Source organism: Nelusetta ayraudi, unplaced genomic scaffold (assembly GCF_046127955.1).
Source record: "Nelusetta ayraudi isolate G7.1 ecotype Tasmania unplaced genomic scaffold, CSIRO-AGI_Nayr_v1 ptg000005l, whole genome shotgun sequence".
Lineage (NCBI taxonomy): Eukaryota > Metazoa > Chordata > Actinopteri > Tetraodontiformes > Monacanthidae > Nelusetta > Nelusetta ayraudi.
In genome coordinates this window covers 8,491,692-8,515,457 of record NW_027466055.1, presented here as the reverse complement: position 1 = coordinate 8,515,457, position 23,766 = coordinate 8,491,692, and positions in this window count along the sequence as shown.

The following is a 23,766-nucleotide window of genomic DNA, read 5'->3' as shown; positions in this document are numbered from 1 at the left end:
GGGCCCACGTGCACCGTCTCGCTCCAGTGGACGTGTTAGGGACGTCGCATCTTTGTCGAGCGCCGTCGCCGACAGGTGAGACTCGGCCGCTGTTTGGACGGGTGTTTTGCCAGAAGAAAACGGCTGGGGCCGCCGTTTCCAGCTGGTACGACCTGCAGCGCCCGCCTGAAGAAAAGAGGAGAACCTGCGGCGGACAATGGCCCCCCCCCCGGGCCGGGTGAGGATTCCCACAGACGAGCAGTGGGGCGTCCAAACCAATGTGTTGTTTACCCCGTTTCCTAATTGTGAAAAAAAAAAAAAAAAAAAAAAATCCAGATTGCGTTTGTTTAGCGAACCGCCGCGGCACATTAAACTCTGCAAGTTTTTTAAACGAGGTTCGACATAAAAACCAAGACACTTCTGCGCCTTCTCCAGCTCTTGGCCTGCGTTTGCACCGGGACTGCTTCTTTTTTGTACGATTCTCTTTATTCCTGCGTCTGCGTTTCTCATTACCAAATTTCTCTTGACGACAGTCTAAAAACACACACTCATATGACAAGCCGGCAAGAGGGGCCACCGCTGTGGGTTGTTGCTATTTTTTTTTTATTTAAATTTTTTTTTGCACGCATGTGTGGGCAGAACGCGGGCCAATACCCTTGCGATTCCCCACTCGCCCTCTTCCGTTTTCCACCTGCCGCTCGGTGCCAGAGCCGCAGCGTCGAGGGAGTCGGCAGGATTGAGTCAAACCCTCGCTGATGAGCTCCAGCGCCACCCGGCCCGTCCTGTTGGGAAGGCTGGGCCTCGACTGTGGGCGTCCAGCAGCACTCACTTCCCCCGCCGTGTGTTGTTGGTGGGCTGTGATCTCAGAAGGTTCTGGACCCGTCAGGCTGCAGCTTCTGCGCAGCGTCCTGGGGGCTCCAGCAGCTCCCGGGCTGCGAGGCGCATGATTTATTTTCGGGGTAAGGATGTGGGCATTCAGAGGGGTCATATTTATAGTCTGTTTGTCTGGCCAGTAGACGTGCCAGTAAAAGCACAAAATTCTGAAAAAAAAAAAAAAAGAAGCTTGCGGAGGGATGAAAGCTATTCTCAGTGGGCGGAGACGCGCAGCGTTTACAAGTGAGGAGCTCCCGTGTCGGATTCTGAAAACGGGGATTTGAAGGCACGTTGCGGGCGCGCGATTGCTCGTTAATTGATCGAAAGAAACGGAAGCCTGGACAGGATCCGTCGCAAAGTTCTTCAAGTGCAGCGTAACGTCTGCTGAATGTGGACCGCGCCCTCAGTGACATCCTGCTCGCTGGGCCCAGTGGGGAGTCCCAGTGCAAACAGCTCATCAGGCCCTTCGACATCGTGAAAGTGTTGCGACCAGGGGACGACACGCTGAGTGCACGAGAAGGTCTCGGGTTCAGTTCCACAACAACTGAGTTGGCAGGTTCCTCCCACAGTACCGAGACATGAATGTTAGACCCATTGTTGTAAATACATGGAAATACTTTATTGTACAGCTGAAGTGATTAATCATTTAATCCACTCGAGACTATTTTAAATGTTATCAGATTAAAATTTGAATTTTTCTTGATTTTGCAGCTAAACATTTTTGTACACCGGACTATTTGTGTTTGTTGTTTCAGCAGGTCCTGGACAAGTGTTGTCATTTTCAGACCTGTTTTTTTTTTTTTTTTTTTTTTTAAACATTTTTGCAAATGTTTTCAGCTTTTCAAATAATTGAATCAAACAAAATCAACAGATGACTCGATTACAAAAACAATCGCTAGCTGCAGCTCTACTTCTCAGCCTCTGTGTGGTCGCCCTGCGATGAACTAGCAACGCTGCGTTTATATAACACTAACTGCTACATTGGTCTGGTTAAAACCCGACTTTTAAACATACAAACACGTTGGCTCGATTGAAATCAAAAAGTCACGCTTTCGCACTTTTTCTCATTTTTATTTTAGATACACTTTTTAAAGTTTCTGCACAGACGTACTAGATATGAAGGCGGCGGGAACCCAACACATCTGGGCAGAGCTCAGCTTGGCTGAGACAGCGCGACACTGGCGGAAAAGGTCCCACATTGTGCGCACGTCACCGTGAAAGAGCGGAGGCTGTCTCCCCCCTCAGGAGGAGATAATGAATGAACTCGGCCTTTTCACTGCTGATAGTCGAGAGGCTCTCCTGACTCGCGGGCCCGAGTGTATCATGTGTTTGATAAAGGGGCAGCGGCTTTAGAAGCTGACACGATGATATCGAGTGAGGAAGAAAAAAGAAAAAAAAAAAAAAAAAAATCACAGTCCCGATCCGACGCTCGCACACTTGCCCTCTCAGCGGCACCCGAGCTCAGTCTGGAGGCAACAAAGAGGCGGCCGCTGGGCGGGACCAGAGTTTGGTGTCGCTACTTACCGCGTCTGTCGGCGGAGGGACGCTAGATAAAAAGAAGCCAGAAGGACACTCGGAGTGGAAGCAGGGCGGCGGGAGAATACGCCGTCATTGCTCATCTCTTGCCGCTTTGTGACTCCTGCCTCATTGTTCCCGATGACACTCGGGCTGGAAAACCCGATACGAGAGCCATTGAGATTTCCTAAGTGGCATTCATGACAGCCGGCCGACAGCCACATTTATCCGAGGATGACAAACTGAGGGTTTCGGAAGCTCCGCCTCTGACGATCTCGCAAGGCATCCGAGGCGACGGCGGCATCTCCCCGACACGGCGGCGCGGTCCGGGGAATTACGGCTAATAACACGTCTCATCTTCTGTCCGGATTTGCGGAGTGCGCTAATTCTATAGTGTTCCCCACCACAAATCACGTCCCATTTGACTCGCAACAGAGTGGAGCTGTGCGTGCCACTGCGGAACGCATTTTATCCGTCGGTCTCGGGGGGTGGGGGGGGGCTCGGCGAGCGAAGACGGCGGCGCGCTAACAAAAACACGCGGCTTCCTTGCAGAAAACAAAAGGAGCGGAGAAATGAATTGTCGCGCCAGGTGTCTTCGGACGACAGGTCACGCTCGGTGATGTGCACGGAGGGTCGGCGACCCCGCGCAGGGTCGACCGTTTGGAAATCAAGAAAAACAAGCCGCTTTTTTTTTCTCCCCCAGGCCTCGCGGGATTGCACTTCGCGCGTCGTCCAGAGGGGATTAGCCGGCCGGCGCGCTCGCGAAGAATAACAAGCGAAACGCTACATTTACTGTGCGTGTGGTGAACGCAGAAACCAGCGGAACCCGAGGGTGATGACGCCGTCGCACGATATTTGACGGATGAGGCGCACAGTTTCGAGGAGCAGAGAGGAAGAAGTGCGTTATTAGGAACACAAACAAAGATTAAAAATACGAATAATAATTAGTTTGGTGCTGCGATCCGTTTCACGATTAGAATTTCTATTATCAACAGCGAATGTTTGCCCATTTTCTTACTATTATTTTGGCAATATAATGACATAGATTTAGCTAATTAAATTTCTAAAAAAAAAGTCTACACACGCCTGGAATGTGTGTTGTTAAATAGTTATCTGTGCTCTTGTCGTAGACCTTCTCTCCTTCCTCCCAGCTGCCTTGTGTGTGTTCTGCAAGCTTTGTTTTAAACAGGACGTGCCAAATTCATATCCCTGCATAATAAAATGAAAATTACATCAATAAAAACCCCTCTGCAAAATCAACCCCGGTTGTGCCGGAGGGAAATCCTCACGGGTCCGACGTCGGCCCCAGAAGAGTCGCACGTCTGGGGAAAAAAAAAAGCTACTTCGAGGAAGTGGAGCCGCAGGCAGAAAGTCGTGTCACTCTGCCAAATGTTGTCAGGATTTGTTCCGGTCCGACCTGCAACTCTTCAACTCTTCTTTTTTTTGGGGGGGCGGGGGAAAAACTGAGAACCTCAGTCGGGTGGATATTGGCTGTCATGGGAAACTGGACTAAGACACACAAATGGCAACAGCAGCCTGCCGGTCTGGCCAATAATAACACGTGGTTGAATGTGGCTTGGGCACAATGCAGAGCCACACTCAGCGTCTGACATGAAGGGACCTTTTCCCTCGAAGTGTTTCAAAGAAACGCAAAGAGACGGCGCCCGGCGGCCTTGGCGGACGGTGTTCTCGCTCGGGATTAGCAGAAACAACAACGGGCGAGAGAAAAAAAAAAAAAAAAACATTGCTGGAAAATGTTGCCAACCACCAGAGAGAGAGAGAAAAAAAAAAAAGCTTTTGATGTCACACGCGGTGACGTCAGAACTCCCGTCCCTGTCCAGCACAATGTGAGCAGTGTGTAAAACCTGGACGGGACGGCGTGTGACTTTTTTCAGAGTATCCATCACGGCGTCACGTACGCTGTCGCCCCCCCGGCGTGCACGGCGCAGTTAATCAGAAACAGTCCAATCCCGGGGTCCTCGGAGGTCATCGGCCCCGGCAGAGGAAATTCTGGACGGAGCCGAAGGTGGCGGGCGGCCTCGGAGGATCGCCTCTATAAACACGCTGGACGTGGCCTTTCTGCACGAGCCGCGCGAATTAAAAAGAAAGAAAAAGGAGGAGAAAAAAAAAAAAAAAAGCAGCAGTTGTTTCACGTCTGATTTAAAGGCTGCTTTTATCCCGAGCTGCGCCAAAGATGGGCTCATGCTTTCGTTGGCCGTTTAGTCGCCCCGTTTCCATTTCTTGACCTGCGCCGAGCGTCCACTAAAAGTTATTAAGACTTTTAATGTTTTCTTACTTTGCAAACTGCCCTCAGACTGAGGGGAGCCGGTGATTTAGTGACTCCGGACTGGCAGCGCTGCTCGCACATCAAGAGCCGTTGCTCCTCGTAACCCCTCCCGTCTCACGCCGTAACCTATGAAATCACCTGCGAGGAGCTACTAATTCATAGCCGCCCCGTCCCACCAACCAATTTAACCCAGACGCGTAGTAATTACCCGGCGCGATGACACGGTGGGCATGTGTGCAGGGCCGCGGCGGGGGCTGAGAAAAGTGTGACAGAAGAAGAAGAAGAAGAAGAAGAAGAAGGAGGAGCAGGAGGAGAAGAAGGAGAAGAAGAAGAAGAAGAAGAAGAAGGAGTAGGAAGAGGAGGAGGAGCAGGAGGAGCAGGAGGAGCAGGAGGAGGAGGAGGGGGAGGAAGAAGAAGAAGAAGAAGAAGAAGAAGAAGGAGGAGGAGGAGAAGAAGGAGAAGGAGGAGGAGGAGAAGAAGGAGGAGCAGGAGGAGGAAGAAGAAAGGTTGCAAAGGTTCAGGTTCCAGTGCGCCGACTGGAGCGCCGCAAAGTGTGCGGTGACTGGCGGGCTGTTCCGAGGCCGCTGCTGGACAGCGAGGTGAGACGCAGGTTAATTACTACACTGAGAGGTGAGGCGAGGGTGAGGTGCTCTACACCGCACCTTGTCGCCTGTGCTCTCAGGTTCCCAGCTCAGAGAGGGATCAGCGGCTGCTCTCAGTGACAGCCCTGATAGCAACATTGGAATTCTGACCTTTTTTATTTAAAGAGAGAATCTTAACAAAACAAGACCTATTTTTTTTTTTGTTGTTGTCCTGATTGATCTAAAATGTGAGTACTGAATAAATACTGATAAGCATGCAAATAAAATCTTCCACTTGAAATATCTGAAACACAGCAAAAAATACTGGAGAATTAGTCTGTAAATGAAGGACAAAACATAGACAATGAAAAGGGAAAATTCAAACAAATCTACAACTTCAGCTCATGGTGATGAGTTAACAATTAAAAAAGAAAATGGCAGCAGCTTTTTACGCCATTGCAACGAGGTGTATCAGCCCACTGGAAACATGAGGACGAGCGACCAGCGCAGACTCAAGCTGCGGGTCACCGATAAGATTGATGATCTGCAGCTCATTATATATATATATACGTAAAAAAAAAAGAAAGTGCCTCAACATATGATCACAGTAGACGGGAACTGGTGCGTTCCTTGCTGTGTATTTACTTTGCTGCTCCGAGAAAGCAGCACCTGCCTAGCCTGCAGCGCACCACCATGAAGGCGACTCTTCCCTTTACATTTCTGCTTCACTTGCAGAAGTTGTCATTTGCCCACGCAGCGCTGCGTCTCATTGCCCTGCATGCACGCGGAAAAATCATTAATAAAAAAAAAGTCCAAATTGTTTGTTTTGGATATCTGGCTTTAATTTTTTTTTTTTTTTTTTTTTTTGCTTTGCCCCGAGGCCTCGTCAGGCCCTTTATGAGTTTTCCAGCGGAGGACTACAGAGAGGAAACACTTGATTTACAGCCTCGGCGAGCTGCGCCGGCCATGTTTCTACAGGTAGATGAACAAAAGCACAAATGCTGATTTCTTTTTTCTTTTTTTTACATTTCAGGTCCCACTTAAGGTTTATTTGTCTTACAACCCACTATGTTATGTCTCCTTGACTTCCTGGCCCTGAAGGTTCTTTGGCGTTCATTAAGTAAATGAGCAGGTGCTTCCACCCCCAAAGTCTTCGTACATAGCTAATGAGCTGACTAAACTGTGCGTAAGTTATTGGCCAATTAAGGAGAGGGGAAATGTCGAAAACACTCGACGCGGGAAGACGTGAGGTGCGCAGCTCGCTGGAACCGAGTTTTCATGTTTCATTTAATTCAGTGTGTCATTTATTGCGTCAAGATTTAGCCACACACGACTCCATTAAAAACGGCAAAAGCGAACTCGCCTGTTTTATAACGCACTTGTAAACACAGATTATTGAGAACTCGCCGTAATAGGCCTTTGATTTATGGCCCAAAAGATGAATAAATCATAGGTGTTTGCTAAAGGGGAAGGACTTTTCCTGTTATTTATTCTACTTCTAAATATACCTCTGCAAAAAAGAAAATGAAAAGAAAACACCTGCGCAATACTGTATGAAAAATAATCAAGTTAAACAGTTGACAACCAGGAAAACATTTGCGCAAACCTCAGAAAACCATGGTGTTTGGAAATATGACTCTGGATAACTTTAATAAATGCATGTGTTAGTTTGGCCTGTCTCTCCAGCTGGGACAATAAACAAGGAACTATCGGCTGAGACTAACTGAGGGATACTGGCCAAACGAGCGCAATGAATTTTTATTGAATAAATCAGATTTTGAAGTAAAGGCTTACGGGAAAATTTAGCCTCAGCATCACGAAGACATACATTCAACAAATAACAAACACCTACAATTCCTTTGTCCTAAAAAAAATATCTTTACTTATTCATTTGGAAACCTGAGCCATTTTCCACATCTTTTTTTTTTTTTAGACACAAATACAAATGAAAAAAAAAAATAAATTGACGTGCTTGCTGACAGTGAACGGCGACCTGGCACGTCATCAGCCTGCCGTCGCTCAATAATTCACCATTCACATTTGGCCAATGAAAAAGAGAAACTAGTGGCGGGGGGGGCAAACCTGATCCGCCTCCTAACAAGGGCAAGTGTGAATATGACAAAGCTTCCCTATCTGACACCCAAGCCAACAAACAGCCATCTGTCATCATTATAAGTGGCGCCCGATGTGCTGCACTTAAGAGGCAACGTGAATCTTTTATGCCTCGCCGCCAATTATTGCCGGCTCGATTATCTTTTCAATTATTGAGTCAAAATTAGAAACCCAATCGCTGGTTCATTTATAGACCAATAGGTGTGTTTCAGCATCCAGAGTGTCCCCACCTTTGTTACTAATTCATAAAATTTGATGAGTTAATCTTCTCGCCTCACGCCAGCTCTCCGTGTCTTTGCTTATTCATATTCCAGGGCCTCGGACAATAACAAACCTCTTCAAACTCCATAAGGATAATCCTCTGGGCGCAAAAGTCAACAGTCTCAGGTGTGTTGAGGGAGAATGTCAGCTGAAACACTATCGCTGCTGTGGAGCATCGCGAAAATTATCCCTCCCGCTGTTTTGTTTGTGCGACAGGAACTTAAAGCCACTTACAGGTCCGGGAATTGCACTTAGTTTTCCTGCGGCTGTGTTGCAGCGCGAGGCTGTGGAAACTCAGTCGTGCGGGTGGAGATTTGATTACACCGAGCGTTCATTTTGACAGAGGTCATTAGCATCTGTGCTATTCTGAGGCTAATCCCAAAGCTGGCACGCTGAAGAGGGGTGAGGGAGAGTTGTACGAGGAGGTGTCAGCGGCCAGCTCGCTGCCTTCAGCAACCGTTAAAGGACGAGAGGGGAACTGAAATTCACATTTAATACATTTTTTGAAGTTTCATTTGGCTTGGGAAGGGAGACGTGTATCTACTGCTACTGAGCTCGTGTGACAGCAAATTAAAATCCTGAACTCAGACTCCAAGGAGCGATTTCATCACATACATTATATTGGAAATATCATTTCAATGCAATAATCACAGATGAGAGAACAATATTATTTTGGATTTTTAAAGTCATATGCTTAAGAGAGAAAAAAAAAACAACGATCACAAAAACAGGTAGTACATTGATCAGATGGAAACTATTGTTTTTTTTGTGTTAATGTAATGTGAAAAAATGTCAGTGATTTGTGAGGTGTCAGAAAAAAATGCAAAATATTTGATAATTTCATATTTTCTCTTTTGTGATGCAAGGTCGCACAGGGGAAAATTCTGGGAAATCGATTGGACCGGACCCGAGGCGGCTCTAAAAATATGGAGGATCAGAGTGACCACTAAGTGCTGCTCTCTGTGTTCTGCTATAGTTATATGCGGCTGCAGTGAGTGGTCTTTTAGCCGCCGGCAGCCTGTCCGGAGGCCGACCTGCCGTCGCAGAGGGACCCGCTGCATCCATAGGGGCTCAGGAGCTCCCGGTTTCACATGAGTGAACGCCCGACCAGAACTAAAACACAGACTACAGGACTATCTGATGCCAGCTTCACAGCAGGACGAGCAACAGAGAAAGTGTTTACTGGAATCAGCAAAATGAGAAGGCCACAAACTGCACTTCGATAACTCTGAAGCCTTTATGGGGGCTTAATAAAGATTCAAAGGGGCCCAGAGTGAAAGGAGGAATTAATTCCTTCAAGTCATAAATAGAAGGTTGCTTACAGAAATGGAAAACAACAATGGGCTTAAACATCTGCCTTGTGGCACTCCAAATTTTCTATTTTTCAAAAACGTTTTAAAACATTTTGTTTCTGAAGAAAACTGCTTGCAAGAATCCCAAGACACATTATCACATTTGTCCTTTTAAAACGTCTATTCTTTCATTGAAAATCATCGTGCTTCTGCCTTAAAAGACCAGGGTGTGCACCATCCATGTGGCAAAACCAAGTTTACAGCGAATCAATGATAAAAAGAAGCATTTCATTGATGAAAGGGGAAATTCTTATTAATCGGGAAGCTTGATTACATCACGACACAAAAACCTGAAGCCATATTTAAATGTATAGTCATTTATTTTCTTTAAGTTTACATAGAAGCAGCTGTGAAAAGTTTTTTTTTTTTTTTTTTACATCCTGCAGTTCACTGACTGACAGCCGGGTTAATATTTGATGAAGGACGCGGGGACGAACCAAAGGCCAGTCGCTCAGATTGTGTGATGCAGGAAACACCCAAAAGCTCTGCTATTGTTACCCCTCCCTGTCCTGCCCTGCTATTCATAGAGCGGAGGATAAGGTTCTGCACTGCCTGGATGGCAGTTTCACCCCGGACAGACGCACAATGAAGTCAGGAAAAACAAAGGTTTCTCTGCCCTTCTCATCACGATCATCTGTGCGCCTCCTTAAGTGTCCTTTTTGTTGCCCTCAAACGACAGCACAGTTAAACCTCACCAACGTTGCCAAATCTTTATCAAGGGATCCACAAAGTTGAAACACTTAAAAAAAAAATAAGTTAAATGAATAAGTAGTGCCTCTAAATAGATTCTGACTTCTCTCAAGTGGCACAAATTGGAACTGCAACATGAACGTGCAAGTGGAAAATTTGATGTACACATTTAGATATTGTTGGAATAAATTCGGCCTCCCTTAAATGAGGAAATAAACAGGATATAGTTCAGATGTCTGCCAGTGCGTAGGCGGTCAAAGCAGATGCTCTGTGAAAAACCTACATGCAGTATTTTGAATTTCAGAATTCTATTTAGAGGCACTGCATTGGGTGAAGGACTGGCAGTGATGAGGAGGTGGTTCCGAGCCAAAACCTGATAATTCTGGTGTACCAGCACCAGTAGGCAGTATCATGTATCCTGCAGGTGTCTCTCGGTGGCTCAGCGTCAATCCAAGGGATTTACTGCCAGACTCGGAGGTGTTCTCTCCTCCACCACCGCTGGCAGGGTGCCTGAAGGACTCAACAGCCCGACCATCTCTGATAAAATGACTGTCAGGACGTCGGCGAGGGCAGCTTGGCAGGTTGGAGAGACGCACTGAAACCGATCCGCCTCTTTCTGCTCCCTCTCTTTAGCTTCTAATCCATAAACCATCCGTGAACGGACCCGTCTGGCATCAGCCGGGCCCCATCCAGAGCACCTCAATCATCATCTAGTAAGACTTTACTCTGTCTGTAATTTTGAAATACCTGTTTATATATTAGGATTTTTTTTGTAGTGTCTTTACACTCTGGCCTCAGGAGTCATTCACAGTCACAGGGACCTAATTGCAAATGCAGTGACTGCAAAGAATGCCTGGCTGAGAGTCGCAGTTGATCTCATCGTGTCATTTCAAAAACAAGGAAAAGGAATTTTGCCCAATTTTAGTCGTAATCCTCACCATCATCAGCTCAAATACTCAGAAATCAAGTGAAATTTCCGTCCAAGAAAAAAAAAACACCTTATATTCCACATGCTATACATCTGAGGGGACAAACATTTCATACAACATTTCATAAAGTCAAACAGGTGCAGCCTTATTCCACTTGTTTGTATTTCAAACATCGTTGAAAACACGTCCTGTGGAAACTTGGGGTGAATTTATTCCAGCTCCTCGCACCATCAGCCTCCCCGACCCGCCTAACCCACACGCCCTCGGGTACCGACCCCGTCCCCTCCTTTTCTCCTTCACCCAGGAAACGCGGCGCGCCGACCCAGCTGCTTTCTCCTCGGCGCCCTCGCGAAGCCACAACACAAACAGCGGCGGCCGTATCGGGGCCCCAGCTGCCAACACGTCCCCTCAGCGACGTATTTATTTAAACCTGCTGCCGCCGCCACCGCCGGCCCTGGAGGTCTCGTGCAGGCCTTGCCGGAGGGCAGGGGGGGTGGGGGGGGCGCTTCTTGGCTTGTTTGAGAATCCATTCACACCTGGGCATTAAATTACTGACACTAATGTAACTCGTAATGCTTGGACCCACTCCCGTTTTTTTTTTTTCCTTCTTCTGAAGCCGTAAAAACCTGCACGAGGAGGGAAAGAATTTGGTGGCGTCGGCTGCAAGGAGGGCGAGGACCATCGCAGCGGTGCCACTGCAGGGGTTTGTTTCGGTCGCGCGGCCCGTGTGATGTCACGAGTTTAATATGTATATTATCAGTGGCGGCGGGCGAGGCGAACATGAGCCGCTGGATTAGAGGCTCTCGGCAGCCCCGCAGCAGCAGCAGCAGCAGCAGCAGCAGCAGCAGCAGCAGCAGCAGCAGCAGCGCCGCCGCCTCGGGCTGCCTGACACATTGTTTGTCTGCTGCCTGGCTGCTGAGGGTTCAGTGGCTTTTGAACTTGAGAGGTGCGGAGGCATGAACACCTGCGCGACCCTCCCCCCTCCCCCCGCCACCACCTCAGCCGTCCCCGCTGGAAAATGCCTGGATACCTTTCACCTCGTCTCGGTGGGAGAAGAAAAGAGCAGCGAGGAAAGTATCCGAGAGACGTCTCCCGGCCTGTCAAGTCTGGGGTCAGAGGTCGGAGGGTTGCCACCGAGGGGGTAATGTCAGGTGTTAAGTGGTGCAGGCGGGGGCGGCGTATAGGGCTTGTTAAATGCTTACCTGGCGAGCCGCCCACCTGCAGCCAGGTAGGAGCACAAAGCGCCGCGTCTTGACTCCCGGATCGCCCAAACAGGATGGAGGCGGTCGGCGCGGCGGGAGGTGTTGACAGGAAGTGACCAGCTCAAACCACAACTCCAACTATCAGTTAACGCAGCCGCTCAAGTTTAACTGCACACTTTACACACTCGCTGCAGAGAGGTGACACTGTACTCCGCTGGGGGATTGGGTTACAACGCTATCGTTTGTTTGTCCTGTAGTCTTGTCTGTTTCTTTTTTCAATCCTTATTCATTCGTTTATTTTCATCCCCGTTTTTACTGTATTAATATCACACTTACAACATATTAAGAAAACTACAATGAGCCTCTTCTAGCTGAGACAGAAATAAGCTTGGTCTGATAAAATAATCTAATAAATCTGTACAAAGAACTGGATTTTTTTTTTTCAATCTTAATATTAATACTTACTTTATTTTGATGGACAGTTTTGTGGAGTTACACTTGACTTCATCTATTTCTTTTCCTAATTTCCCAAATACTGCATTGAATCATTACTCTACTAACAATGACTTGGCAGACTGATGCTTTTGGTTTTGAAACTTAAATTTTCTGGCATTTAGCACAACGCGATGCTTGTATGGTTGACCGAGTATTTCCCTAAAAGGTGGCAGAGAAAACTGACTCCAGTCACTTTGACATTGTTCAGTAACTGCTCACTGCTGATCCTCTGGACACACTCGGCACACTGCAGAGAATCTGGTCTCAGATTAAATGCGGCATCTCCGGACTGACTCAGTTTGGGTGACATGCGACCATCAGAGCAAACACTGAGGAGCCAGTTTAATTAAAAAGCCGGGTTACCACAGCGTCCAGCGGCTGATAAAAGCCGTATTTGCTTTTGAACCCGAGTCTCGTTAGTTGTGGCACATTAATGATGATCTGTGACGGACGGACGGGAGCTCCTCTTCCCTTGGGAGGAACATTACGTGGAGTCGGCATTCAGCTGCCAGCGCAGCTGCCTGTTATTTATCGATGCCCTTTTCATTTTGCCTATTGTGCTGCAGGCAAAGACAAACGCTCTGCCGAAGTGAAGGGGGTTCGCACACACACTGACCACCAAACTCAGAGACCGAAACATGTGAAATAAAAATAATAATCAAAAATGGCTCTAAAACTTCAAAAGATTGTTTGAATTTGATTTTTTTTTTACGACTAATTCTATTGGTTGATTGCAGCAACCAATAGAACCAGTTGGTTCAGTCTGCGACTAGCGCCATCAGCTTAGTCGAGGCCACATAATCCGACGTGCAAACACGTTTACATGATTTATCAGTCGGCGCCTGAAGGTTTTCAACGAAACACGATGCACCTGCAGGTCATCAGTTAAAATGACTCTGATTGAATTTGAATTCACCATCAAAACAAGACTTCAGGAGGGGAGGGAGTGGCTTACAGCAGTGCTGTCTCATCTAATACAACAACTCACTAATAATGCGTCCATGCGAGTTCAGCAAATTATTAGACTTGAAAAATTATTTTCAGTGGTTGAAGGAGACCTTGATTGAATTATTGTATACATGCTGTACGTATGACGTGGTTTGTGTAACACCGAGTTTAACCTCAGCAGGAGGCTGACAGAAACTTTTAGTCAGTCAACAAAGAGTCCTTTAATTAATAGTTTAACTATTTCATTAAACTAGTAATGTCAATGCAACAAACTCGTACCTCCTGCACCAATTAACTGTCGACTTTTTTTCTCCCTAGAAAAATTGTCAGAATTCTACGCTTCCAGTCACAGATTTCTCTTTTATTTATTTATTTAACTTGTAACAGGAACATTTTGTAAATTTGAGAAAATTTAATTAGCAACTCAAATTCTACATAACTTTTGCAAACACCTGGAAACAAGCTGATGGACTCCATAGATTGGAACCAGTGGCGAACACTCGCTGCACGTCCCCCAGGACTTTTCCCTGGGACGCAGCGCCGCTGACCAGCGGTTCATCTGGTCCAGTCTCCACCACACTAAACATTACCAACTGTCTGATCCGCAATCAGGTTTGCTTTTCTCTCTTTCCCCCCCCTCCTTCTTAAAGGTGCAACTATTGTTGGAGATACTGCGGCCTCTGCTCTTTAAGTTCTTCAAACCAGGAAATGTTTAAGCAGGGCTAATTAGCCGCTATTCACTGCCGTGCGGCGGCTCTGGCACTTCTTCTCTCCGACTGATCTGACAGGAGTCGTGCCCTCTGGGGTCCTGCCTATCAATTATGGGGCCTTTCACGGCCCGCCGTTCTGGAAACGTTAGACAAGCTCAATCCCAGGCCGGTCCCTCGCTGCTGCTGCTGCTGCTGCTGCTGCTGCCTTTGTGCATGACTTTGAAATCAGGCAAGAGAACACAAGGGATGATGGGAAAAAGATGCGCTTATTGAGTCCAAATGCGAAGACGAAGCTGCAGGTCTGTGCAGAGACTCTTGAAACTTTCCCCACACACACACACACACACACACACACACACACACACACACACACACACACACACACACACACACACACACACACACTATTCCCTGCAGACAGTGTTCTACTCCCCCTGCTGCCTCTTGTCTGCAAACACTTCCTTACATTATTTGTAAAATAATTGTGCAAACGACGCAAATTCGAGAATAGATTTTAATTCTAGGTATTATTGTTATTTCTATACCGATACGTTAACACACACTTTTAAATATATTCAACGGATTGGGGACAAAACATGCTAAGGTGGCCGCCTGGACACATAATATAAATGTATAATAGATGGTTGATTTTTGATTGCAACAAAAGTCAAATAGTCAATGAATGCAAATTTGCAAGATTGGGTCTTTTTTAATTTCTTATTTTGGATGCAAGATATTTTGCTACACTGCAAAATTGAGAGTTGAGGACAAATAACTTATTCAATACTAATAAAAGTTTTTTTTTTTTTAATGTGGATGCATGAAGTTTATCACCACATTATACTGGAAAAAAAGATTAAAAAAAAAAATCAGAGTTTGATGCAGCTGCAGCAAGTCGTTGCCTCAACCGACTTTGCACTTCAACTGAGATTTAGCAGAAAATGAAGCCGTGCAGTTCAGTTCCGTAGTGTCAGCTCACACCTCTTCCCCGTCTTCATCAAAACTCTCTCTCTGGAAAAGAAGCATATGTTTTATATTTCCATACGTTGGTTCGATCAGGACAAAGCAGCAGCTTATTTCTCTGCATGAAAAAAGTCACTGTGTCGGGAGTTCTTCCAAATTTAATTTGTCCTTGTGCAAGAAGAAGAAGAAGAAGGAGGAGGGGGAATGGGGGTGGGGGGAGTGTGCCTCAAATTATCTAAAATGTAAGATAAACAAGAGTCAGACATGTGTCACCTTCTCACCAATTATCATTAATAAGGGGCGTATTTGGAGGGAGAGGCTCGTAGGAAAACACTCGCCGCTGCTCCTCGCCGGGGCAAATTAAGTTGTCATTGGAGCGTCTGCCGGCGGTGCCGCACGCTTATGGCAAAAACAAAGACCATTCGCAGCTCAGAGTGCCGTGTAACATTCAATTACGCGTCCACAGGCGGCCCGCTTATTAGTCGGTGTCCATTTCAGGGCTGGAGGCCCCCGGGTCGCGACCCCCCCCGCCTCTTCGGCACGTCCCGGGCAGGTGCTCACTTGATTTTCAAAAAAGTTCCACCAAACACAAAGATTAAGTCCGAAACAAAACACACCTGGACTGATACAACCAACCAACCACACACACACACACACACATACACGTGCACGCGGAGAGAAGCACGTGCGAGCGCGGCCGAGTGGAAATTCAAGCTGACAGTCAACATCTCAAATAAATATATTTTGCCGTCTTTTTGTTTTTAAGATATTAAAGTAATTTCTGTAATTGTTCGAAACAAGTCCACTTTTCCTAATTCCCATCTGCGTCCTTGACAACCAGGTCACAGCCCCGAGTTGCCTGCTGGCAGCTGTGCCAGATGTGGGCGACAGGGAAGAGAAAAGGAGGAGGAGGAGGAGGAGGAGGAGGAGAACGTCTGAAGACGACGAGTGGAGATTTATTTCCTTCAGAGAGGCTTTACCTGTCCACCGCTCCACAACATGACGAGCCGATGCCTTCGGGCACTGAGAGTCAGAGAGATCTCGATTCTACTCCGAGAGTCTTTGAACTCCTAATTGTGCAGGGCCTTTGGCGAATCGGGGGCGGTGGGCTTTGGGGATGAGGCCTTGTCCAAACAAGCGTCGGTGCCGGTTTAACAAGAACACGAGTCGGGACAGAAAACAGCGAGGAGGCACCGAGTCGCACGAGAACCTGAGCGCTGAGTTCTGGAAATGAGCTCAGCGCTCTCTGGTGTGAGAGGCTGCGATTTCAATGATGGTCGGGACTGTTTGATTGGCTGTTTGATTTTCTTCCCCCCCCAAAAGCTCTCATCTGGAAGAGTCCGTGGGAAACATGCTGTGATGCCGCGTTCAACCTTTACGTAATTACACATTTCTAAATCAGTATATTAGAGGAGGTTAACTATATGAAAAATACAAATAGTTTTAAGTATATTTAAATGCAGTAAAAAACATTCACAACCCAAACATCACCGATATTTGATGAATACAATAAAATTGGTTGAAAAACATAGATTAAAATAGATTAAAAAAAACTATTTGAATTAATCAATGATCTCTGATGTAGCCATCAGATTTGGAATTTCCTCAGCTAAATATAAAAGCAAAGAGCTTGACTGTTGACCTCGAGTCCTGCAGTTTCAATCAATCTGCTGTGAGCTTCCTTGTGAAAAAGAAAAATTCAAGAAACACATTTTGATGGCGCTGACAGTTCACCGGAGTTGGATTTCTGAGGCTCGTTTCTGGAACCATCCCGCCTTCCGCTACAGACTGGTCCCGCCGGAAAGTCCGACTGCAGCAGCGTCACTTGAGGGGGGGGGGGTTTATGCAAGAGGGGCTGCAACGGTAAGTAGGTGTCGCAATATATTCCATAAATAACCCAGAGGGGGAAAGTGGGGAAGGCTTCCCCTCACACGCGACACGGGCCCGGTTTTAAAATAAGGCTGCAGGAACAACAGACGAGCTGTCTGAGGTCGGGGTCGGCCGCGAGAGGCAAACCAGAGCAGCGCGCCCTCTCTCCGGTGACAAAGCACTCCAGAGGCAGCATTACGGCGGCGGAGACAGAGCAGACCCCGGGCGGGGGGTGGGGGGTACACCGGTGAGGGCGGCCACTCTCCCTCCGTCTCACCACCGCGCCACTTCAATCTGGTTCTTATCTGGCGCTGGAGTCAAAAAGTAACCAAACAAGTGCAAAGAGGGCCAACAAAGCGGGCACGGCTCTGCACGTGCTCGGTCCCAGCAGGAGCATGAAAAATAAGCAAGGCGGGCGGACGGGTGGACGGACGGACGGACGGACGGACGGACGACATCTCCAGCTCCGCCGGGGATCCCTGAAAAAGGTCTGAGCGCTGCTGCGGCGGCACACCGGTGGGGGGGGTCGAGGAGGCATTTTGGATTTTTCCTGTAACTTGGTCTGAATCCAGGAGACTGCAGGAGAAAAGTGCATTTGGGTTTCAAGGCTGTTTTTCTTGCACCGGAGCAACAGGGACATTCAGATGTGTGCTGCCATATGATGTTCTGTGATCTTTTTTTTTTTTTTTTTTTTTCTAAATAGAGAAATTGTTGAAAGTGGGACTGAGCAACAAAACAAAAGAAAACCAAACTAACAAATAAAACGTGATGTGTTATTGTGACATCAGAAACCACAGCGCAGGCTGACGCTAAAAGGTTCCTGCAGACTCCTGCTGACCACATGTCTTCTTCAGGGACTTCCCAGCTTTATCCAATAATGAACAAAAAAAAAAGAAGGGCCGAGCATCATTATGCAGTTGCAACATGCAACACAGCCTGCAGGCCAGACTCCTGCAGCGACGGTCAGCAGAGGGGCCATCTTCACTGTTAGCCCGTTTATTTTCCGACCTTTGAGGAACGCATCGGAAAAGCGAAGAGAACTTCCCGACAACCTCTCAGCGATGGGTGCGACATGAAATATGTGATAGAGTAGATTTACCGATGACAGAAACAGGTGTTTGTCATTAGCTTTAAACACACTGTTGACTCAAGCTGCCAAGACAGATGGAATATTTCCAACAAACATTGTATTTATGTACCACTGACAAACTTTGATAAAGGGGAGGAAAAACTTCAAAGGTCGTGCCTTGTCATCACGTGGATGACAAGGCACGTGAAGTAGCCACAGCTCAAGGCTTCCTTTACGTGTGAGCGCTAACGCTGACCAGGTGACGTTTGCACCTAGATAAATGCTAACCCCTGTGGATTTTTAACCTAGAAAATTTTGAAGTCAGGCGTAAGAAAGTCCATTAATGTAAAATGTGATGTACAAAAAACAAAACAAAACGGCAACTACAGTAGCCTCTACGCTAATTAGCTATTTGCTTAGCGACAGTAAGCTCATCTCATTGTTGATTATTGCATTTTTTTCTTTGTCATCTCAGACTTTTCTTTACTGCACTTTGCAGCAGGTGATTGACTATCAACTGAATTCCCTGCATTGACTGAAAAAGCAAAAACAAAACAAAAAGACCAACAAGATATTTTTTGATCTCGGCAAGGTGGATGAGCAAGATCTCAGAATTTCAATCCACGGCTACGGTTTGCGCGGCCGTGGAATCGGCAGGCAGGGAATTCAGACGTACGTCACTTTTCTCCCTCACAGCCACACGCCTACACTGCACCTTGTCACGGCCCATTACAGATGCAATCAGCCAATGTCTCCTCTTCAGCTGCTGGCAAAAGGTGCCCCCCCAAACCCCGACCTCGCAGTCAACACTACATCTCCTTCCACTTGGAGACCTTTCGCTATTATTAGAGTTAATACAAGGCCAAAGGACATGGAGGGAAGCGGGGGCCTGGCTGTGCTTAAAAAGCCCAAATGTCAGAACGTGACACGGTTGCCAGCAGCCGGCGGCTTTGATATGCCGGCCGCTGGATGATGCCCATTTGATCGTTTCATTAGGAAATTTGCTCGAGGTGTCAAAGAGGTTCCCTATGTCTGCGCTGCAGCTATTAGGCTCAATTATAGCTGCCAGAAAGAAGGAGAACTGAGCCGGCTCTGTGCGCCGCATTCAGAGTGGCCTTAGAGAGGCACGGAGTCCGTCACAGAAATTGCTATTCATAACACTTAATGGCTTATGAATTAAGTTTTCCCTCTAATTATTCATAATCGTGTGGAAGCTCACATCTGTGGCTTTTTGGAGGGTGGCGGAGGGGGGGGTTTAGCAGCCAGGATGTGCGGTTTATCGCACTCTATTGTTTGTCAAGGTTTTTTTTTTTTAAAGTTTTGCTATCTTGGATGAGCGTGAGCAGCAAACAGGGCCGAGGGATAACCCCGCAAAGGCTTGAGGGGTTTTCAGTGGTGGTTCGGGTTCGAGGCCGATAGTCGAAGCTGCTGGTGCAGGGCCAAACTGCAATGACGGGCATGTTGACACACCGTGATGCCTCCAATAATGATGGAAAAGAAGGATAAGAAAACTGCAGCAAAAAGTTTTCACACTGGTGACAGCAGGTCGGTCAGTGCGGTGTGAACGAATTCATTATCGCGGCTGCAGATTGTTCAGACAGACGGCGTTTATGTAATTTGCCACAGATGTACAAAGGTTTTTAAAAAAGCCCTCTCTGTGAGCTCCTTAACTACATTTAGTATTTTTTTTAAATGCAAAACAGGAATAGATTTGTCAATTTTTCCTCCTTTTTCTATGCACGTCCAGCATCCTTTGCACTCTGCTGGCTTACACAGATCCAGTAATAGAGCCAAAAAAGGTGACAAAGTTTGTGAAAATGCAGCAGCACCAGTCGGTTTTAAAACTGACGTGTGAAAGCATCCCCCCCGCCCCCCCACGTCTCAAGAGATGAAAACGGAGGAAAGACAGAAAACATCAACAACAAGCTATAGCGGGTACACGCCTTTATGAAAAAACACACTATGAGCTGTGGACTGGTTTCCAAAGTATTATTGTTCTGTGGGATTTGGATGTTGTTACATCCCTATCATAAGATAGGTAAGATTTTATCAATTTAAATGACGTTAGACGAATAATGTAGGACGTTAAATCAAATAAGATGGACATTTTGGAAGCTCCAGCGAATGAGTTCAGCTTTGTGCCGACTCGACTCTCTGCTATCTGTGCAGCCTTGTGCAACAGCAGTCAGGGCCACGCTGCCATTTCATATGTCCATTTTTTAAAATTGCCTCAATGACGTATGCGCACATACACGCAGCTCTTCTTTTCACGTTTTTTTTTTCTTCTTCTTCTTCTTTGGAGCCACTTATAGATTAGATGTAATAGACATGCCGGGAAATGCGGCGCTGCAGGAATGTCGACCACATGTTCAAAAATAAATACGCCAGTGAGAATTGAAACAAGCACTCATAAGGTTAATCAAACCTAATTTCTCGATGGCTCCTCTGCTCCGGCCCCGGCAGAATTCCTCTCCCGTCATCTCTTTATTCTCGGATTCCTGTCGGGGCGACGCTAAGCCAGGCAAAACTCGGCCCTGCCACACTAGATTAGCTGCAAGCGGACGTAGTGCAGAGCGGAGCGACCGTTTCCCACCTTTCGCATTAAGTGTTTTGCGAAGAAAAAGAAGAAAAAAAAGTGGACTGGGGGGGTGGGGGGTAAGAGGGGTGGCGGGTGGAGCGGCTGCATACCAGCAGCGATTGGGAAAAAACGAACTCACGAGTAAATGGGGGAACTTTGCCTCCAATTACATAAAATGCTTTTAGTTGCGTCTCTCTGGAGGAAGCCCGACCTCTTTTATGATTTGCTGTAAAAGCAACGGCACAGTGCACTGGGATGTGTGGCTTTCGCTGAATTACTTGCGCGTTTTGTTTTCTACACTTTGCTGTTGTGTTGTGTCGAAAGCCAAACACAAACAGACGGAACCCCTTTGCCGATGTGGCGAACAAACATCACAACTTTTTTTTTTTTCCACGTGTGTGTGCGTGTGTGCGTGTGTGCGCGCACCTCCCCGCAGCCCCTTTAGCGGTGTCGCCTTTCGGATTCCCGTCTGGCTCCATCTCCTTTCGGCCCGAAGAATCGGCGTCCTATCAGCGAAATCAAAGGCGATTACACAGCTCGCCAGTCATTTAGGATCTCTGCGGCCGCGCTAAGTATGCAACGCAGGCCGCAGCCCCAAAGTCTCTGTTTATCCAGCGAAAGTGCTCTGTAATTTATTTAAAATAATCTATTTTAACAAATAAAGAGGCCATTGAGTGAGGCGCATTGCTGCGGGGGGGCGAGGAGGAGGGTGGCGGGGTGGGGTGTGTGTGTGTGTGTGTGTGTGTGTGTGTGTGTGTGTGTGTGTGTGTGTGTGGGGGGGGTCCGACATTTAAAATACCCCTCGGCAAGTGTGACTGGCTGTTGGGGGGCGGGGGGGCTGCCCTGCTCTGCACAGCGATTCACCTGAGGCTTTGCAGAGCGCCGTCACATGGTCAGAGCACTTGGCCTCTGTTGATCTCTCAGTCCTGATTAGTGCGGTGAAACCCCTGGGTGTGTGTGTGTGTGTGTGTGTGTGTGTGTGTGTGTGTGTTTCTCAGCCTCCCAGCGATGAAGGGCTGGTTTGGAAGAGGGACGTTTCGAGGAGGGGCTTGAACCTGACAGGTGGCGTCGCCAGAAATGGAGGCGAACAGAAGCGGCTCCGCCCACTGGCCACCTTCAGGTGTCTCCTATCTGCCTGCTGGATGGCACCGCTGGACGCATCAAAGACAGCCCCAAAGAGAGGCGGGCGGCCCAGCGCTAAGAGGCCCCCGCTACACGGACGGAGCCAAGGCACTTTTGCTTTATTTGGACTTGTTTGGCCTTATTTGTTTGCGCACCACACAGCTTCTGACTTGGCGAGATGGCGGCCGCCGTTTTTTTTTTTTTCCCACCCCCTTCCACTTTAAATACCTGCAGTATGCAAACTTGTTGATACTGGGTCGTAAGAAACGGCCCGTTTCCACGGCGAAATCTTATACATTAATGCTTTCTGTCAGTTTGGCCGACAATGCGCGAGTCTGCGATGCCACCGCACTCGATGGCCGATGCAGGAAGGTTTCCAGCGCCGCGTCTTTGGCCATGAATCACATTTATTCATGAGATACGCCGTCGTTCAAGGGCTAACGACGCGTCTAATTTTTGAGCGCGCGTGCGTGCGTATGTGTATGTATGTGTGTTTGTAGGCCGAGGGAGGAAAGACGGAGACGAACCATTTTAACCCAACGTCTCTAGGAAAACACGGGGAGGCCGTGGCTGGCATCTGGTGAAATGTGCGGTCGGTCGAGCAGCGAGTCTCCTCGGCGCAGGCCAAAGAAAACCCGGTTTAGTGTGACGGCCGTTTCCCTGCATGGGCGGCGCAAAGTCCAGAAGGAAAAGCAGGAGGAAAAGGCTTCGGGAGACGTTGTCACTCCCGCTCAATAGCCGTATTTTCACGGGGCCGCATCGGGTCTGGTTTTCCCGACCCCCCTCACCCCCCCCCCCCGAGTCATTTTCCGATATCTTCCCGTTCATCCTCCGCCGTGCGCTGACAGATAAGGCCTGTGTTGCCTTCTGAATGGCTCTGTCTGTGTTGGCCGACACTGTGGTTTGGGTCAGAGAGTCGGGGTTGGGCTGATGGATTACTTTACTAATGATTTTGGCCCCGAGAGCCGGCTCGTTTAAAAAAGAAAAAAAAAAAAAAAAAAAAAAAAAAAAAAAAAAAAAGCAGACGTTTTCGGCGGGTCAGTTTGAGTTTCACTCCGTGAGCTGCGCTCAGGACACGTCTTCCCCGACCCGGCCAAAGTCGACCGCCGACTTATTTATTGTTCTTGTTTTACAAACTGCTCCTAATCTGCAGAGCAAAGAAACAAGAAACTCCACTGGCATGGCTAATTTTCAAAACTTACAGCGAGGCGGGGATTTCTTTCCCCCCCCCCTCAAACAAAAACCCTGCCGGCCGAGCGGCGGATGCCTTCGCCGTAACACAATATGCCGCCCCGGCGTTTTGAGATGTTTGCACGTACTGTAACGCCGCGGCGGAAGATGTCCTCTGTGATTGGGGCCACCCAGACTGCGGCGTTGCGAGGGAGCGTGCCCCTTGCCTCCCATCGGGGGCAACAAGGTCTTGTGTCCACATTTCCAGCCGGGCTGTCACTCACAGTAGGGGAGAAAGGGTTCTGTCTTGGGGTCAACACTTATGTTCTCCAGCTAAGAAAGCAAGGCCGACTCTCGCAGGACAGGCAGCAGTTCAACACAGCGGCGCTTTGTGCCGCATCCGCACGAGGGCCCGGCGCAGACGAGCTCGGAGATCAGCGGGAGGGATTGGACGATGGGCGGGGGAGGGGTTCAGGCAGAATGCGTGGATACATTTAATCAAAAATAGAAGAAGAAGAAAAAATGTGGGAGTGTTGCAGGTCTGTTTTCAGGAAACAGACCAGCGAGTGACAGTCAACCACATTGACTTGGAACTTGCAAGTGCGTCACTGCAAAAGTATCAGAAAACGGTTGCCAATAGTTGCAGTTCCTGGCACTTGACCTGACGAGGTTCAAGTCCTCTGCACGGAGACGGCAAAGTACCAGAAGCAGCTCCAATCAAACTCCAAGATCATTCAGAGAGAGACCTGCTCCTCAAACTGCCAACTGCACCATGCAGCAGCACAATCGCTAAACTGACATTGGCATTGATTTTGTTAATGTCTTCCTGTACGTATATGTCTAATGTTGTGAACACAACCTCCATGAAAAAAAAAGCAGGCTCTGACTCTGCCATCAACGTGTTCATCATCTGCGATCAGGACCTCAACATTGCTGCAAACGCACTTTGACACAAAATCAACCCCATAACGTGAGGAAACTGGCTTTGCTTGCTTATTTGAACAGTCAAAGCAGGAGCAGGTTGCAGCTCTTCTTCTAACTTCAGCTGCTGATGTCATGGC